We start from the raw sequence: 20,468 nt of genomic DNA, 5'->3' as shown, positions 1-20,468 counted from the left end.
TTGAAAGACAAACTAAGGTGATTTATTCCTTTGTTATTAATCATACCCAGCATTTGAGTTTTCAGTGAATGGTAAGCTTTATTCCTGCAAGCTAATCTTTTTATAAATATTATTAATGGTAAATTTAAGTAATTGATTTTACTATGACTACCTAATGCATTTTTAAAAGCTTGCAGAGTTTTGTTTTTGGTTTTGTATTGTTGACCTTGCCAAGTACTTAATAAGAACTTTTAAGCACTGTGTCTCTACAGTGTGGCATGAAAGGAAGGTAAAGGCATTTTAAATTTTCTCAATTTAGAGAATGTTCAGTTTTTTAATACATAGATGTATGTTGTTTCTCCTAAAGTACATCTGTTTATTGACAAGATTTTTAATTTGAAAATCTTTTTGAAAAGGAATTTTGGCTTATTTTTAAATTTCATTGACTAATCTACAGAGATAACTTTTTTTTTGCTAGGGTCCCTTTTTCATCTAGATTTAGGGCTATATTGAGAAAATGAATAGGAAAATGAAAATTTTTATATTCATACAGTTTCCATTTTAATCACAGAAATATATGAATATTATTATCCGATAATAACCTTGCACTTATATTAACACATTCTGAGCTATTGGATAGAATTCCCACACAATAACAACTTTTTTTTTAATGTGAAGTTGGAAAACACAAAAATTATTTAACGTAGTTTAATTTAATTTTAGAAAATTAAAAATATATATATGGGTGTGCATTTCTTGACTTTTTCTTTATAGCCTACATTATCCTTATTTTAATAGGTAATTTGAAAATAGGTAATTAAACATTAATTTTTAATGTAATGATAAAAGATTTTACTACCATAGGACATGGTTTTCCTTTGGTATAATTTATATACAAGCTTCCTGACGTATAAGTAGATTTTTTTAATTAAAGAAATCTGTGGCTTCCTGGTAAAACAAAGTTTAGTTTATCAAACCGACTTGAGATTAAGAAGAAAATAAAGTGTCACATGGAGGCTTACCCAGTGATATTTTCGCCGCAGCCAAGACAGTATTATATCTTTTGAGTCTTGTGTTACTAACATCTCTTAGCCATGGAGTCTTAAGAAAGCTCTACATTTAAACAAAAAAAAAAAAAACCAAAATTTTAAAAATAAGCGTCCTGAAAGTTTAAGTCGTGAAACATGACAAAGAGCATAAAACCTACTTCTACAATATAAATACATAATTAGGAAGTGAACATCATGTTTTGACCACCCATTATATAAGCCTTTTTAAGAAAGGCTACAGAGATAGCCCCCATTGGTTTAGCTGATATTGCCTTGTTGGTGTTTGGACTTTAGGGATAAAAGTAAGCTGAAAAGTAATTTAAAAATTAGTAACCATAAGGAATCAGCAAATGTGGAAACTAAATGGCCGGTTCTTAATATTATCAAAAGGTTATCTGGACAATCAGAAAAGAACAGCTTCCTAACAGTTAGTGTAGAGTGATTTGAAATCTTGGTGTTTAATTAACAAATGTGAAACAAAAAATACTGAATCCTGTAGAATCATGCCTTTTTATACAAAGTGTTTATTCACAAATCATTCATTAATTTTGCATTTTTTGATAGGATTCAATGATTTGGTTTTAGATAATGTGCAAACTCTAAACTTTTAGACTTTTGCTTAGAGCATGTCAAATTTGCCTACACTTATAATCTCCTAACCTAAGTATCTTATTTTACAAAAACTAGTTTGACTCTTGGTTTTACGTTAAAGTAACCATTCAAAAAATATTAACCTGAGAAGTAATCAGTAGTGACAATCTGTGTTTGACTCTTCATCCTTGGTGCCCGTTGATTCTTACCTTTTCTGTAGGTGAACCAATTTTCTTTTGAAACTGAAGAAACTCACTAGTTTGTGTGCTTCCCTGGCTTTCTAGCCTTTTTTTTTTTTTTTGGTGGGTAAGAAAATTGTTTGGAAGGGTTAAACGTTGGCTTTCGAGGATTTTGATTGCAGAAAAAGTTGAAAAATTCCCCCACCCGCCACCTGCTGAATACAGTCTGTTTGCATAAAACTGCAATATAGACTTTAAGAAATATTTTTATAACACCTTTGTATATATAAATTTAAAGCCTTTATTTGGTTATTATAATTTTGTCACTTTAAGCTGCCTTCTTTATCATCTCAGCAGGATCCAAATAACATTAGAATATAGTATTTTATGTTGGATTGTGGTGAGAAACTTTTTGCTGTGGTTTATTGTATCTTTGAATTGCTTTCCGCAGTGCAATAGAATGATACTCCTTTTTATTCTGGCTGATAGTTAAATATATTCTTTGATAATTTTTCCCTTAAAGGATGTTGAGTTTTTCTAAATGTGATGCAAACATGATTTTATATTATTTTAAAAGTCTAAATTAGGTAGTTTGGCTTTGTGTATAGAGTTAATATGCTTTTGTTTCTCTCATGGTTTCTGTATCATTATCACCTGTAAATTAAGCCTTGATTATTAGAATGTATTTTTTTGGGTGACAGAATTAGTTAAGGTACTGAGGTATTGGGGTTAGGTATTGCGCACGTATACATACATACATACTACTCTTAAGAAATGTTGATGGCCCTGTTTTTATTTTTTAATGGAAAATTGAACTTTCCAAATTGACCACTTGTTTAAAAATAACATTATGTTAAATTATGAAAGGTTGTTAATTGAAGGGAAATTGAAAACCAGTAAGATATAAAGATTAAAATCACCTGAAATTGTACCACATGGAAGTACAACTACTGTTAACATTTTGTTCTGTAATCTTAGTGTTTTTTCTTACGTATATGTATCTTTTATAAATTAGAATTGTATATTAATATTTTATAACACTTGTGAAATAATTTTTTTGAGAATATGATTTTAAAAATTGACATAGATTGCATTATAAGGGTATATTATACCTGTTTACCATTCTTCTATCAATGGCATTTTAGGCAGTTTGCGACTTGGGGATATTATAATTTGATGAACATCTTTATACATTTAAAAAAAACTATGACTGATTATTTTTTTACAGTAAATTTATGGAAGTAGAATTACTTAAAACATATGAACGTTTCAGAAGCTTTTGAAACATTTCCAGTTTTTTCTCTAGAAAGTATTTTTTTTTTTTTTTAAATGCCTACAGTACCTGGTCGTTCTAGGTGGTCTCCCATCCAGGTACTAACCAGGCCCAACCCTACTTAGCTTCCGAAATCAGCCGAGATCGGACATTTTCAGGGTTGCATGGCTGTAGACCAGAAAGTTTTTTTTTTTTTTTTTTATGATCACAGTTTTATTGAGAAATAATTCACATACCATACAATTTACCCATTTGGAGTACCCAATACAGTGGTTTTAGTATATTCACAGAATTGTGCAACCATCATCACAATCGATTTTAGAACTTTTCCAGAAAGGTTTGAACCAGTTTAAACTCCCAGCAGTATCCGAAAGGCTTTGTTTTTAAAAATTGCACTTGTTCACGGTTTTTAAAGTGCAGTACAAAATACAAGAACACACAGTTTGTGTGATGTATACTTTATAATCACTATCATTTAATTTTAAATTTTTTATTTCCCCTTTATTGAGATGTGACTGACTGAAATATTTATACTTTATATCCGTTTACGAGTGAGATTTTAGAGTCATGAAAAGTTGCTCATATTTCCTACGTTAAGAAAACCTGACAAAGTTTAAGCTTATGAAACAGTATGAAGTAGATTTTTTAAATTATAAAGTTATTTTGCTCTGAAGATGACTTTATTGAGAGAGTTGTGTGTGGTTTAAAATGTGTCTTTTCATACAGATTTTATTTAGAAATATCTTAGTTTAAAAAATATTTATAGAAATGTTAAACCTATATAATTAACTGTAGCAAACTTGCCATTCTATAGAAAGTACAGTTGTCTTTTTAAGAGAGATTTGCTTTGCTTTAACTGACCTTCACCTGATCAGTTCTGTTTGCTTTAAGCCATTTAACAAAACATCTCTCTCTCTCTTTTTTTTTAATTCAATGGCTTGTAGGGCAAGAGTCAAGGAAACAGTTCCTATTCCCATTGTAACTCTTACTACTGAAGCTCGGTGTGCTTAACTCTGAAGTGGAGATGAAAATAAATACTTTTTAGAGTTATGGGGATCCAAATTAGAAGTACAAGAGTGTCCCTAGAACTATACTAGGCATATAGCTGATAATAAATCACTTTTTTTAATATAAGAAAAATAACACATGCAAAATGAATTTTTAGTTACATGTTTAATGGATGAAAAAGAAACTCATTTGGCCTAAACTCACTTTTATAGAAATTAAAAGTTGAATGTTAACTAAAGCTTCAGCAGAATCTTTGCTTGGGTTATGTGGGTGTTTCTCAGTTGGTCAGATTCATACTGGTACAAGTATGAACATGAAGTTAACTTTCCAGTCCAAATTTACTTCCACTGTTGTTATAACAGCATGATGACTATAGCTTCACCAATACTTAGTATTCAGATTAAGCAATAGGTGATGATGTAAATTTCAAATATAGGGTATAAAGTTATTTTTGTTCTTTTACTGCTTATTTGAAAACGAAATGTTTAATATAATTGAACCTAAAATGCTAAAGTGATAAACCCGATGAACAAAAAAACTAGTCTTTTTTATAAGAAAAATAAACTTAGTAAAATATTATTTTAAAGTGCTTAGTACTTTAAAAACCACATGTCATTTCTGTAATGCATTCTCTTTATATCTTGCTATGGGGAATGGAGAACACAAGGGACAAGAAAGTAAAATTTGAATGTTTGCAAAGTTTTAAGAACCAATCTTAGAAACCATTATAGTTTAAAAGTTTGTTGGGGAAAGAGGTAGGAATTTGTTAGTTTACTAGATTTCATAGTGATTGGAACCAGATGACTGATATAAATTACTTAGTTTGTAATAATTTTCAGTGTGAGCCAGTACCCTTGATGTAAGGGATTGGAAAATAATCTAAATTTTCTTCAGCACCTTGTCTGTTGTTGACGGGTGTGGTCAAGAACAAAGAGAAGACAACTGAGGTTAAACCAAATAGACTAAGGAAATAATATGTTTTATTAGTAAGTTTTGTATTGATACAAGGCAGTTCAATAGTAATGTGGTTTAGCCAGGAAAAAATAAGAACAACAGAGCAACCTAAAATGTTGTATAACTTAATGGAATCATAGGCAAGTGAAAATTCTATGTTTGTATTTAGTGATAGGGTTTCTGGTCAAATGAAATAAGATACAGTTTTGTTTGTTTTTGTATTTTGTAATCGTTCATTTCATGCAGGTCACTTCCTAATATAGGATATTTTAATGTCCTTGACCATTATTTTTCTCTTAACACATTTTTAGTAGAAGATTTTTAAGTGAAAGTTTCAGAAAATATTTTGGGAGACAACACTCCAGAGTTAAACAGATTTTGGAGTAGTACAGTTATGGCTTTAAAAATAGCGTTCCTCTATTATTAGTAGCATAAACTCAAAAATATTTAAAATAAAAAGAATGCAATGCTCCATTTCTATAACACATCTTGATTATTTACTTAGAGAATTTTATAGAAAGAAATATGGTGGTCATGCTGATTTTACCCCCCTAAAATCTTATTTATGTAAATAGGTATTGGTTGTGAATTTCATGTAACTGCTGTTGGAAAAATGAACATCTTTAAATGTTAGTATGGCAGGTAAGACATTAAAGTTAATTTTTTAAACCACATATATTCTTGTCAGAATGAAAATCCAAACCATGCATATATATATTAATAACTGGGAGGAATCACAACCTATTTTCCCATTTTTGGGGTCATTTCAGGTTATCTGGATCACCTGATTTAACTTCCATTATGGGATTTAAATGAAAGCTCAAAGATGTATTTCTTCAAAATTCATGCAGCTAACTTACGGGTAGACTCAGAACTAAAACTCAAGACTCATGACTGTAAGACCAATGTCAGTACATTTTTTGCTTGTTCCCAGATTTACCCGACTCTTTTTTTTTATGTGACTTCCTTCTTGCTTCAGAATACTTTTCACCAATTTTTTTAAAAAGTTTGATTTACCTTATTTTTACAGGCTTTTTGGAGTGTTTTTGTTTAGATCAAATCTGAAATTTTTTTTACATCATCTGCAGGGATGGAAATGCTCTGTGTCTGTGCTGTTCATTATAGTAACCATTAGCCACATGTGGATATTGAACACTTGAAATATGGCTAGTGGAGAACTAAAACTTTATTTTATTTAATTCTAATTTGCTCAAAATTAAATAGCCACATGTGGCTAGCACAGATTTAGATATTCTTAGTGAAGGGAAAGAATTAAGTAGAAGTAGACATATTTTCACATTCATTGCTCTTGTGATTACTGTATTTGTGTTTTTGTGGATTTGAGTTTTTTAAATCTCATTTTCCCAAAATGCTTACTATTTTAGTAGATTAACAGGAAACAACTTAGTGATAGTTATTTGAAAGCTAAAATATTTTTAAATTTTCTTTTAACCGATGTAGTTATTAATAGACTACATAGACTACTGACCGAAACGATTTCATTTCTGTAGTATGTTGGAGTAGTTATAGTTAAATTATATTTAAATCTTATGCCTTTTATATTACATGGAATACTTGACTAAACTATTATTTAAATCTTTTTGCTATAGCCATACCTCAGAAGCCTCTGAAACAAAGAGAACTCGATGTGCCTGATGATCGATCACCTCTTCACTTGTTTTCCTCCAGTCTTTCTATATGACTAATTCCTGGTTTTGAGTCCATTAGTTTTTTTTATAACAATCTAGCCTACCAGTCACTGTATCATATTACCCTGTTTTAGTAGCTTAACACTATTTGAAATTTTCTTGTTTATTTAAGCTCCATGAGACCAGAATCTCATGTCCTTTGATTTCCCAGGACCTAGAACAGGGTCTGGTACATAGTTGATGTTCAGTAATGAACCATGTCACAAACAGAACAAAACAAAAGGACTCTGTGAGGAATAAGATATATATCTGGAATAACATGCCACTTGGAGTCTGGGAATAGGCAAGGTGAGACTCAGCTTTTTGATCATTTACTTAGAAAATTATTTACTTGGCCGTGTTGGTGTGGGTAATTTATGGTGACTAGTTAAGAATGATTTTCTATAGACACATTTCTCTGGGAACTCTTTTTAAAAAGCAAACAAACTTTTGTCTGGACATACACTTATGTAGTAACTAAATCCTATCCACCTAACACATGATAAAACTGACAAAAAAGACAAAAATGTGAGAAAGTATTTCTGTGGTCAGTTTTTGATTATTCAGCCTCATTTCCTAACCTCTCGGCAATTAAAGGGTTTACTTAAAGTCATTTGTATGCCATTGGTTGGAATGGAGAAAATTGCCAGCTCCTAATTTTCCAGTGTGTTGTTTTGACTTATGTGTATGAATGGACCTCACTGTGTAGCAGACGTAGTCACTTAAAATGATATAAGCCAGCGGTCCCCAACCTTTTTGACACCAGGGACCAACCAGTGCTTCTATAAAAATCTAATGTCTGATCTAGGGTGGAGGTGGGGAGTGGCTGCAAATACAGATGAAGCTTTGCTGGCTCACCTGCCTGCCACTCACCTCCTGCTATGCGGCCCAGTTGGACCAATACTGGTCTGCAGCTTGGGGGTTGTGGACCCCTAATATAAGCAATATTTGGCTGGCATTGGTTTGAGTTATCTGAGAGTAGTTGGAGATCAAATATTCTCTTATAGTAAATTAGGTGATTTAGTTTCTGATTTTCAAATGCCAACATGGTAAGTGTACAAAGGATTTTATTTTTACTTATCTATTACTATACATATTCTTAAATAGTTAAACAGTGTTTTAAGATGTGAATGAAAGTCTTTTTATTTAGGGAACTTACACATTATTTACCTTTACAAAATAAATTTCCACCTAGAGGTTATTCATTAGAAAAAAATATTAGCTTAATATAATTCCTTTGGGTGGCTACAAGAAGCTTTTCTTTTTAAACTATGCCTATTATATGTTTAAAGAAACAAGTTTTGAAAAATGGTTCTTACCGTAGTGCTGTCTTTACCACTGCAAATTTTCTTCCCCCTACATGTTTTTGTGAAAATCACTCAAAATCCAATGTGACTCAGAGATTTTGGTTATTAGAAATTGAAAGTCTTAAATATACTAAGTATTTTAGTAATAAAAGGACCCATAACATATTATGTCATGTATGGTAACAGCTTTACTGACATTTTGTTATTTGTATCACATATATGGCTAGAATGAAAAAAACTCTGGAACATAGAAAACAGCAGTGACTCCACCAACAAAATGGGAAGAAATCATTTCATTTTTTTCTGTAATGTAAAAGGTGACAGGAATACTCTAGCAGCAATTAAAATCTAATGGCTTTTTCTGGCTGTCCAGGGACAAATTATAAGTCACATTAGCATGTTTGTATCCATAGATAGGACTATTTATGTTGTGATGGGTTAAGACTTTTTAAAGTGATATTTCTGTTTCAGGTTCTCCAAACTTAGATTAATGAATCTAAGAGAATTCCCCTCCTCCCTCTTGTATGCTTTATAGGGGTGTTAGTGGAACCGAAAAAGACAAAGTGTGTGTTTGGAAATGCTTTCAGAGAAGCCTCTGTATTTGTTTTCTGTTGCCCATCTAACAAATGATGTCAGATTTAGTGGTTTAAACAAAACAAAATTTAAAACACACAAATTTATTGTCTTGCAGTTTTGGATGTCAAGTCCAACATGTGTCTCACTGGGCTAAAATCAATGTATTTGGGCTGCATTCCTTATGGAGGCCTTAGGGGAGACTGTTTCCTTACCTTTTCTAGCCTGCATTCATGGCTTATGTTCCCATTCTTTATTTTCAAAGCCAGCAGCGTAACATTTTCAAATCTCTGACACTGACTGACTCTTCTCCCTCCCTTTTTCACTTAAAAGGATCCTTGTGATTACATTGGGCCCACCTGGATAATCTAGGATACTCTCTCCGTTTGCAAGATCCTTAATTACATCTGCAAAGTCTCTTTTGCCACATAAGGTAACATATTCACAGGTTCTAAGGGTTAGGATGTGGGCATTTGGTGGGAAAACATCATTCTGTATCACAGCCTCTACACAAGTTGACGATACTGGCTTTGTTAGTTGTAGTAATAGGGATTTTTTTTTTTTTTTGAAGCAGTTAGTGTTGCCTTTCTGAATTGAAACATATATGACAGAAAAGTGGTTCAATGGTCAGTGACAATATGTAATAGAATGCAGGTCATGGAGCAAGAGCACCTGGGTTTGACTCCTGGTTTTTACCATTTGTGTGACCTTAGACAAGTCACATAACCAGTCTTTTCTTCAGTTTCCTTAACCGTAAAATGGAGATACTAGTGTCCACTTTACCAGTTTTCCTCTGGAATTTAAATGAGCTAATACTTGTAGAGCACTTGGAACATCCCATCTTAAGTGCTCAATAAATACATTTGTTTTGAGGGTAGCTCCATAGAGTAGTGGTTAGCATGTCTGCTTTACATACAGAAGGTCCTGGATTAGCGCCCCAGCTGGAGCCACAGACCATACCCTGGGTGTGCCAGGCCCCGGATGTACACAGCGAGCATGTGGTAGGAGATGCCTCACCTTCAGAGATCCAGTTCTTATGGGGGAATGGCAACATCCATAGGTCAGGGGTGGAAATGGAGGGGAGGGAATTAAAGAGGGGGTAAAATAAATAAATAAATAAATAAATAAATAAATAAATAAATAAATAAATATTTGGAGCTTCTTTAAAACATTTTTTATTTGAAATTTTCAGAGATTGTTATAAAGATTAAAATCTGGATCTATTCTGAGTTTCTACAGTTTTTTTAAACATTTTGATTAGTCAGAAATACTTCATTCAGGATATCATCTGTGTATATTTGTCATTAAAAATAGGATACAAGCTGAAAAAATATGAGTATTTCCTGGTCAGTAATTAATGAGTTGTAAATTTTCTTTTGAAAAAAATTTCATGTATGTTCATTGTAGAATATATAGAGAAGCAAAAAGCAAAGCAAAAAGAATAGAACTCACCCATAATTCCATTCAAAGACAGTCAACATTTACATTTTAGCAAACATCCTTTTGGAGCAGTGGTTCTTAACCCTGGGGTGATTTTACCCTCCAAAGAGACATATGTCAATGTCTGGAGACATTTTGATTGTTATTGCTGGCATGTGGTACCAGTGGCATCTACTGGGTAGAGGCCAGGATGCTGCTACACATCTTAACACACGTGGCAGCCCCCTGTAACAAATTATTAGGCCTAAAATGTTTGTAGTGCTGAGGTTGAAAAAACTCGTTTCAGAGTGTGAACTCATCAGTAAATGTATTGCCTTCTTAGTCTAATTCTCAGTCATGTATTTGAATTTTGGATCACTTCTTCATCAATGAGTTATATAAAGTCCGGATACTGAAGACCAAATTTGATTTGGTAACTCATATTATGCTCTTGGGAAATGTTAGTAATTGTAGAGATTAATATAACAGCAGTTAGATGAGGTTTTTAAAAAAAGGTTACACGTTGAAATTTAAGATTATGAAGTTGAAGTTATGTTATAGCAAATACTATGCCGTGATTTTGGGCTGTGCTTTTGGCAGCCAAACTGTATTTTCTTCTGTATTCATTACTTGGTTAGAAATGAAAATTTAGTAGAACAACAGTTAAAATTTCCTTTTGTCTTCGGCCATCCTTATATTCATTTAGCAGCCTTTTTCGTTCAATAACTGTACTAGGGGATTAGGTATACAGCAATGAGCAAAACATAAAAATACCCACTACCTTTGCTAGAAATGAACTAGTTTTGTTATTTGGTTGGTTGGTGGTTTTTCCATTACTGAAGAAGGCACTGCTACCCTTTGCTTTGGAAATGGAAGATAAATATAAACTTCTGATATCTGAATACATTTGGCAGTTCTCTGAACCTTGAAGTTATTCAAAGATGCTTCATATATATCTTAGCATTCTAATATAAATTGATTTTGTGTTTAATACAGGTTTTGTATTAGTCTGTAAATGATTCATAAAAAGAGAAGTTCTTTTATTAGAGTTCCAGATTCTTATTTATCATGTATTATGCTTAAGAGTGATAATGTTGTGACAGTTTCTTTTGATTCCATTAGTAGTGACTGCAGTTTTTACACACTGAAACAAAAGGCAAAGCTTCACTTCATAATGTACCTACTGTTTTTGAAAAATAAGAGCCCTAATACATTAATAGTTTATATATGCCTATAGAACTATTAGATTCACAGTAGTGACCTTCATTTTAAATGTGGTTATGTAAAAGTTTAAAGTTTCCTGGGGAATAGTTTCTTGTCTGCCCGTGACTTTTTTGTGTGATGTGTCTGTACTCTATTTCTAGCACTTAATAAAATATCTTCTAATTTAATTCTGATGAAAAGATTACTTGATAAAATATAAGGTTACATACTAAACTTTTGAAAAGTTTAAAAACGTGGCAAATTTTGTTTTGTGTTTTCAATCTGCTGCTAATTTAGTTTTTTGTTGGACATATAAATAATCGTAGTACAAATACTTTTTAGCTTTATTGATGACCTTTCTTAGGAAGGAAAAAAGCAAATCTGTACAGTTCGTTCTAACTGCATGCTATTAACAGCCTGTGGCATTTAAATAATACTAATTATTTAATGGTCATTAGTTTATATTAAAATATCTTAATTGTTAATCCAATCCTATGACTCCTTAATACTCCCCTTTGTTTACAATTGATTTATTTGCCAATAATGTGCCAGGCACTCTAGTTGGCCTGGGGATTCAGAGATGAAGTAGTCCCATATCCTCAACATAAACTTCAAATCTTTCCATATTCTCTGGTATCTAACTTTTTATTTCCCTGAATTAGGTAGTGTGCTTTCATTAAATGCTTGTTTTAGTTTTGTAACATATTAAGATAAGCCCTTCTAATAATCTAGACCATTTGGAAGCTGTGATATTGAGAACCCAAGAAAGTTCTTAACTGAAACCCTTTTTAAGTTAATGGTTAATGTAGTGAAGGAGCTCCTCTCCTTCCCCACGGATTAGGACTTCTTTTTTGCTAAGCCTGGGAATGTCTGACTCTCCTGCATCCTCTCTCTGTTCTCACATCCTCTAGCTTCTCAACCTAGATGTTTTATTTGTCATCCAGGCTTCTTGTCTCTCCATGTCAGCAGGGACTCTCTTTTGCTCATCTTTTATCTCTAGTCCTCAGGACTTAACATAATATTGATACTCGATATGAAATGGATAAGTAAATCTTACCAGGAAAAATTTCTGAACCTCATCTCTTGCACTTTTCCTTTATTGCTTTTCTGTTTTCAGTAATAATATAACTGTATGATTATAGGAACCATGTCTAAATTTTCATCCCTGTAACTTACCGCTTAGCCTAGTATCTGGTAAATAGTAGGTGCTCAATAAGTATTTGTTTTATTAGAGAAGCCTGTACAGGTTGGGTTGGTAAAACTTGGCTGTAACTTTTGGTCTCATTCCCATTGTAGCAGCAGCAGAATGGGAAGGAAGCAGGAGCTGGCATGAACCTTGGCCCAACGTTGTCTCAGCCTACATACAGATGGCAATTAACAGACAGCAACTGGTATCCAGAATTGATGTAATAAAGTATTTTACTGTTATTTCTTAAACAAATGTTTTGAGATCATGTACACTTACACAGACACAGACACATACCCCCTTACTTTAGGTCAGGACGGCCCTCTACTACTATAAAGTGCTATGGTAGAGTATAGGTAGATGCTGTGCCAGAAGAGGGTATTAGACTGGCATCAGAGGGTGTGTGATGTGTAAGGGATGGTTTGGAAAAGCTTCTTGGAATATGTTAACACATCTGAATAGAATCATAAGGATAAGTGGTTGATAAGAGAGGAAACACTAGACTGTTGTGGGGCAAGGTGGGGAAGCTAAAGCAGCAGGAGAGGAGGTTGAACAAGTAGGCAGGGGCCAAACCAAGAAAGGTCTTATGTTTTTTGGATTTTTATCCAAAGGCATGGAGAGCCATGGGGGGTTATCAGATTTGAGGGTTTGGGTCTTTTTTCTTCTTCTTTCTGTCAGTGCTCTAGAGAGCAGATTGGAGATGGCAACTTTGGAAGCAGGAAGAGCAGTTTGAAAGCTATTGCCCTTACCTAGATGAGTAATAATGCAGAGCCAATGAACATAGTAAGAAGGGGGAAGATTTGGAAGAAAGTTGGAGGGTAGAACCCAGTTTAGTTTTATGCATTGCATTTATCTTTTCCCAGTGTGGGAGCTTGTCTTTTCACTGTTGTTTTGGCATATAGTTTTTAATGATTTTATCTGTCATTTCTTTTATGTGTTGTACTTTTTATGTATTGTTTAAGAAATCCTTCCCCACCTTAAGTTCATAAAGATCTATTCCTGTTTTATATTTTTTATTTTTCTTAAAAGTTATTAAGTTTTACTTTTTATATTTGGTCTTTAATCCACCTAGAGTCAGTATACTGTATGGTAAGGATCTTTTTTTTTTTTTCCCCTATATAGATAAGCTATTTTTTCCAGTACCATTCTTTGAATTTTCTGTCCTTTCCTCTAATCTACAATGCTTTTCCTGTTTTATGCTAAATTCCCAAATAGGTTTGGGTCTGTGAAAACAGATTTTATTCTGTTTCATTGTCCCTTTGCCAGTACTTCATATTTTAATTAACCATAGCCTAATAAATGTAAACCATTTTATTTTAAGCACATTTAATGTGTGTGTAGAAACCAGTAATTCTTTGAATGGATATTTTAGACTTTATTGTTAAGAAGGGTATAAATGTTTTCTTGATTTCTTTTGGAGCATTTTTTAAAAAGATGTAATTCACATACCATACAAATCACCCTTTTAATGTGTATTGTTCTGTGGTTTTTAGTATAGTCACAAGGTTGAGCGCTGTCACCACTAATTCTAGAACATTTTCATCACCCCCAAAAGAGATCCCATACCCATTATCAGTCACCCTCCATTTCTCCTTCATCCCAGCCCCTGGCAACCTCTGATTTTCTTTACAGCTTTTCTTATCCTGGACACTTTTTATAAACAAAATCATACAATATGTAGCCTTTTATGAGAGTGTTCTTATTTAACCCTTTTCACATTTAGGAAAAAAAAAAAAAGAGCCGCTCACTGCCAGCATTAATTTAACACCCTGCATAAAAATGCAGTGTTTCTAAGATTTGACATTTTTGGCCATCAAGAATTACTATATAGAAATACCACTACTAAAAACAGAGTGCTATAAATAGAATGATGTCGTTTGTATCCAAAGACTATCAATATACTAGAGTGATGTAAAAATAATAATAAAAGCAAGATATTTTATGGCAAACTTTGGGGTTAAGGTTGGGACTGTAATCTGTGAGTTATCTCTGGGTAAACACTGCAGCCACAAGTGCTGCTGGCAAGTGTTCTTGGGGCAAATGGGAAATGCATTAAACTGAGTGAAATTGATAGATTAGCTTTCGATAGGAATATTAGCGTGTCTTTAAGAAAGTATGACAAAAATACTGTGCCTTAGTGGGGAGAAAGAAGAATAGATATCACCAATATTTATTTCTGCTTTGTTTTTATTGTTTAAGCATCAAATTCACATTTTCTTTCTCCATTTATTGGAGAGTAGCTAATCTTATGCTTTTGCTTAGTTGCTTAATGAACAAATGTCATATGGCAAATGCTGTTCTAGAGGGATATCTTCTGTCGATACATCTAGAGTTTATTATATATAGACAAAGCGAGAACATTGATTTAGACGCACATTGTCAGTAATTGTATAAAAATGATATTTGCTTTATGTTTTGGTGGATAAGTGAGTAAAATCATGTGAAAGTATAAAGGGAATATATTCTCTCCTGAATTATTATTTAAAACAAGCAGATTTTCCATTTTAAACCAGAAATTAGCAGCTTAGAGGTCTTTATAAAAGGCTACCTTGGAAAGTACCTTTAACAAGATCTCCAGATAAGATTTACTAATATAGAACATTTATTTAACATACTAAAATACTGTAAGTCCTTTGTGTCATTTAGAGAATTGATATCTTATTAGTATAACTGCTGAAAAATAATTTAGAAAAAACAGAATGTTTCCCCTAAATCAGATCACTAGCCTTTCAAAGAGTTAGCCTCAACCAAAATGTCATAAACGTCCTTAAAAATGGTTCAAAGTTTGACCAGCAGTCTTTTCAAACCTCATAATTTTGACAACCTCAAGTTTTCATTAAAATTATAAGGAAATTAAAAATTTGTTAAGCACCTCTAGAGTTAATATTATTATATAATGGCTTCAGAGCCTCAAAAGTCCAAACATTTGCATAACTATGGGAATTTAACAAATTGGGAGAAAAATGCCCAAATTTTAGTCAGAAATAATTAGGTTCTATACCAGTGTGGTTAAAACTTTTATGGATAGCTGAAACTACCAACTGCATAACATTTGGATGCCATTAAAGTACTTTATTTTGTTCGTGGATAAAATAGTAACTCTTGTAATATGATATGGTTTTTGTTCACTCAAAGTATAAGATCATCTAAAGGCAAATGGAACAACTGCCTCCATTTGTAATTTTGTTTGTATTTCCTTGACAAAAATCTACAAGCAGGATCCATTTTGTTTGAAAGATTTGTTAGGTTGTGTAGTCACTGTACTAAATTTAGTTATTGCTTTTTGTCTGTAACAGAGCTAGATTAGATGCTATCAATTCTAGCTGCTTTTAGTGAATAAAAGGTAAACACTGTTGTTCATTTCCTTTTTGGTGCTACAGAGGTGTGGTCCAGTTCTTAGAACCAAGTGATTGATTTTTTTTTCCCATAACCCCCACCCTCACCTCTGAATATTTTGTATGTGTGGCGTTAAAATGTAGAAAGGCTTGCAATGGCAGAATATTGGTTTTTAGTGTAATTTGCATCCATTCTTAATAGCAGTTTGTGTTTGCTAGTTTTTGAAGGTGTGTGTTTGGGCTCCTTAAAGATACTCATCTCCATGCCATTGAATCAGTTCCAACTCCTGGTGACCCAGTGAATGAATGATGCTCACAATGTCCTGTCCTAAACAGCCCTGCTCAGCTCCTGTTGATGCCTATCTGGCTTCTTTTATTGAGTCCATCCGCCTCAAATTTAGTCTTCTTCTTTTCCTGCTGCCTTGTATTTTTCCCAGCAGTATTGTCTTTTCCAAAGAACCCTGCCTTCTCACGATGTGCCTGAAGTAGGACAGTTTCAGTTTTGTCATTTTTGCCTCCAGGGATCTTTCAGCTTAATTTACTCCAGGACCCACTTATTCATCTTTCTGGTGGTCCCGGGTATCTGTAGAGCTGTCCTACACCGTATTTCAAATGAATCAATTTTTTTCCTATTTACCTTCTTCACTGTGCATCTTTTGCTTTCATACATAGTAATTGGGAATACAAAGGTATGGATGATCTTAGCCTTGGTCTCTAATGATACATCATTGCATATCTTTCCTAATTCTTCCATTGCTGCCCTTCTGAGTCTCGGCCTTTTCTTGATTTCTTGGCTACTTACTCCCATAAAGGATGAATGGCTTAGTTTTAAAATAGATATAACAATATACTATTGTTAGTACATTACTAACAAATAATTTTCAAATTATGAAAGCCAAAATGGGCAATACAGACCACTTGGATAATATAATTAAGTTTAAATTAGAACACAACACAGAACCAAAAAGAATGGAATCTTTTAAAGTCCTGGCATTAGGGGACTTAAGTGGTCTTCCTATAGATGAAGCATGCTTTTTCAAGTTTTTACTTTATAAAGTCTCTGGTTTCATTCTTGAAACCTAAATACTAAAAATAAGAGACCTTATTTTTAAAAAATGAGCTTTTTTTTTTTTCTTTGTGTAGACTTGGGGGAAAAAATGAAAATCTCCCTTGATGCTGTCATTGAGACATCTTCATATTCTATCATTAAATTTGAGTCATAGTTGAAAAATTTGGGGGGGGGGAGAGGGGGTGTATGTGTGTATGTATTAAAATAGGTTTTAAAATAGGATCTGATTTTCAAACATTAAGTGATCATTCAGTTAGAAATCACTATATTAATATATTTGATAGCTCTATCTTGTTACACCTCAGAATACATACTTAATCTTGCTTTTATATACTGAATTTAGATTTTTTTTTGTTTTAAAACAAAATGAACCTCTTAATTTTTCAACATTATGTGTCAAAAATTTTTTGAAATAATATTTCGCCACAGAAATCCCCAAACAGTAAAAACGCCAGGTTTTCAAGAACTAGCATAGCTGGTTCATTACTGCAGACTGTCTGCATGCACTCTATTCCTGTTACTATAGAAACACATACAGACTGTGGATTTATCATAAACCTTGAGAAATGTTCCTTGCAACAATTCACATAAAGAAACATCTGGATTTCTTATTTATCCTGTGGGAAAAGAAGACCACCCTCTTCCTCTGTGTTGTGGAGATCACATATTCTACTATTTTTCTTTAGCTGTAGGAATTCTAATATTGATATACCAAGTATGCTTGGTATTTTAGTGTGATTGATTATAATTACTAGAGTAGGTTTGGAAAATAAAGATTGATGTTCGTGCCAATTCAATTAACTGTGACTATGAACATTATATTTTGAGAGCTTTCACATTCTGAATTTCAGATTTATGGTATTAGTAACACTAGGATTGTAAATAGATATGCATATATTGGAGTTTTTAAAATATTTTTGGTTTTCTGTTGGGTTAATAGACTCTCCCTGGAAATTCATTTGATTTCATGCCAGTCTCTTGGTGCTATAAGCCTTGCAGGGAAGGTTAGCCCAGAGCTAAGGGCAATTTCAGTAGTGGCTAGGTAAGCAGTTGTCAGTCAAATATTTCCCAGAACATTACCAATAGAGACTATAACTGTGTTTATATTCTCTCTCCATGGAAGGATTCTCAACAGCTCTTTAAAGCATTTCATTTATAGGTAGTAACTATTAAATTTACATAGTTCAGTTTAAAAGATTCATTAAGCCCCTTCTCTGAGCTTTGCTTTGGGTTCTTGGAGCACATAGATGAAAAAAATTACTTCCTACTCTTAAGAAAATCACATAAACATATTGTTTCATGGCTGATTAATTCTAAGCAAAATGCATATTATATCTTTGGAACACAGAGGAAACTGAAAGTAACTGGGACTAGCCTAGAGCTTAAATGACTACTTCTTGGAGATGACTTTTTCAGGTCAAAAGATGCTTAAAAGTCAAGTGAAAAAGAAAATGTAAAAGGGCATATTAAACATAGGTGATAACATTAGTAAAGACACAGTGGTGTGAAATTATAGTGTGTATAATAATTCCCAGTAGTTTAACATTACTGGTGTACAGAAGTGACTTGAAACGTATGTAGAGACCTTGTCTAGAGGGCCTTATGTGCTCTGTGGGCCAAGTTTCTTTGACTTTCTCTACGAATCATTGAAGGATTTTAATGAGGAAAGTTTTGTGATTAGATTCACAATTTAAGTAATCTAGGAATGTATTTAAGGGGAAGATGGGTCTCAGAACAAATAGGCAATTTATATGATATATTAGAACCATATCTGATCCCAAAAAGCCTGAATAATGATATCAATAAGGAATTTTGATATATAATAAGATATAGTTTTCTCTTGAGAAGAGACCGATGTTAAAGTTAGAAAAATAAGTGTGTACAGCACAGCATGTAATTCTATAAAATAGAATCCAGAAATATGTATAATGTACCAAAGAGAATTGTTCATTTTAAGAATTTGTTAAAGTGATTTAAACTATAAACACATCATGAATGCTTAATCGATATTTATAACTTCAAGCTGTTCATCTGAATCATTTGACCTGCTTTCTTTTTTTTCTTAATTCCGTGTCTAAGATTTGACTTAAGGAGTTTATAAACTTCTTTTATCGCTCCCCTCATGAATAAGTTGGTAAATAAATAAGAGCCTTAAAGCTTTAGTTAATAATTTTCCATTTTTTTTCCTTTAAAACTGTAGACAGCTTCAAAATTAAGAGAAAAGATATTTATTGATTATTTTTATCTTAAAGCCTAGAAACATTGGTCAGAGGTTGTATTTGTCATAAATTGTTTGCCTGTGGTGGTTTCATTTACTTGGAATTACATATTAGAATGGGTGGAAGACTAGTATTGTTATTTAGTCTCTCATCAAATTATTAACTCTGAGAAGGTGTACTGGGGAAGTGTGAAGTATAGAGTGTGAACATAGAGCCAGTGCTGTGGAACAGAGTGGCTATGTTTGAATCCTCCATTTACAAGATGTCTGACTATGGGCAAGTTACTTAATCATGCTGGACTTCATTTTTCATTGGTAAAATTGTGGTAATGATAGTATTTCCTCAAAGGTGTGTTATGAGGAGTAAAATAATATAACAGATGTGAAGCATTTAGAATAGTATTGACTATCCTATATTGTAAGTCTTCAAATGTTAGTCATTATTATTACTATTTAGTAATACAAAAAAATTAAAAAGTACCTTCTTTATCAGGGATATTTTAAATACAAAGGTGTGAGAATTTTTGGTAGCCTGTACTGGGTGGTTATAAAATAGGAGGTTTAATAACACCTAACTTCCATATCCTGCCTGTCTTTCATGGTCCAAATGCCTCTTTGCCTAGTTAGTGAATTGTACTTCTCAAATGTTTGTTATAATGGTAACAGTTTAATTCTTAGTCCATCTTCTGTTTCACAGTGTTCACTATTTATGAGTCTTGTCCGTAAAAGCTTATCTAGTCTAGTATACTAATCTAAATGCCTTTAAGTCAGAGATCAAGTTTTTCACAAGTCCTGGTGCCCAACATTGCATTGAATGATAATAATAGCTAACAGATATTGAGCTCTATATTCCAGGGACTGTCTGAAGTACTGCTCATGGCTTAACTCTTTAACTCTCACAACAACATGAGGTAGACAGGCAGTTATAAGTATCCACATAGTTACTTGATAAAGAAACTAAAATTTAGGGAAATTATGTTGCCTAAAGTCACATAGCTAAGCCTTGGATCTGGGTATTTGGTAGTTAATAAGGTCTTAACCATTATGTCTGCTGTTTGGAGGCTAGCTGCCATACTCCAGTATTTATAAAAATCACTATGTAGGGATTTAGGTATGGTCTTAAAATATCTTTTTTTTTTTTTTTCTAAATTATCTAAACTGCTTTCTTGGCTTCATTATTATTTGGAGGGATAATATGAAAAAGCATCACTCTGTTAATGCTTAGACTTTTTAGAAAATATGACCACGTGGACCATTTTGCTTATTTGGTCAGAATATGATGTCAAGATTTGATACTAACGTTACCACTTGAAGAAGCTGTAGCTTTTTCTTTTCAAGGTGTATTATAAATCCTAGTCAAATTATTTATTTTTCCAACTTTTTACTTTTGAAATTTTCAGTCCTTTAGGAAAATTAAAAGAATATTGCAGTCAACAC

The 20,468-nt window shown here is 32.8% G+C and overlaps 1 protein-coding gene and 1 pseudogene across 12 annotated transcripts in view; one reads left to right on the top strand and one right to left on the bottom strand.

Annotated features, from left to right (window-relative positions):
* Positions 1–20,468, top strand: part of NSD3 (nuclear receptor binding SET domain protein 3) — a 93,394-nt gene that overhangs the window by 4,715 nt on the left and 68,211 nt on the right. For 3 of the 12 annotated variants that reach the window (XM_036228731.1, XM_036228730.1, XM_036228726.1), the window contains exons 1-3: positions 5,609–7,030; positions 8,935–9,034; positions 12,520–12,629. The exons of 4 other annotated variants lie outside the window; for them this stretch is intronic. The gene's annotated coding sequence lies outside the window, so the exon portion shown is untranslated. Of the gene's footprint in view, positions 1–5,608; positions 7,031–8,934; positions 9,035–12,519; positions 12,630–20,468 lie in introns of those variants that run through there. 5 more of the 12 variants (XM_036228732.1, XM_036228728.1, XM_036228727.1 and 2 more) reach the window with 5 other exon arrangements.
* Positions 3,129–3,247, bottom strand: LOC118609813 (annotated as a pseudogene).

The sequence above is a fragment of the Rousettus aegyptiacus genome, unplaced genomic scaffold (assembly GCF_014176215.1).
Source record: "Rousettus aegyptiacus isolate mRouAeg1 unplaced genomic scaffold, mRouAeg1.p scaffold_m13_p_11, whole genome shotgun sequence".
NCBI lineage: Eukaryota > Metazoa > Chordata > Mammalia > Chiroptera > Pteropodidae > Rousettus > Rousettus aegyptiacus.
The sequence above is the reverse complement of the archived record's forward strand: the minus strand, read 5'-3'. Positions and strand labels throughout refer to the sequence as shown.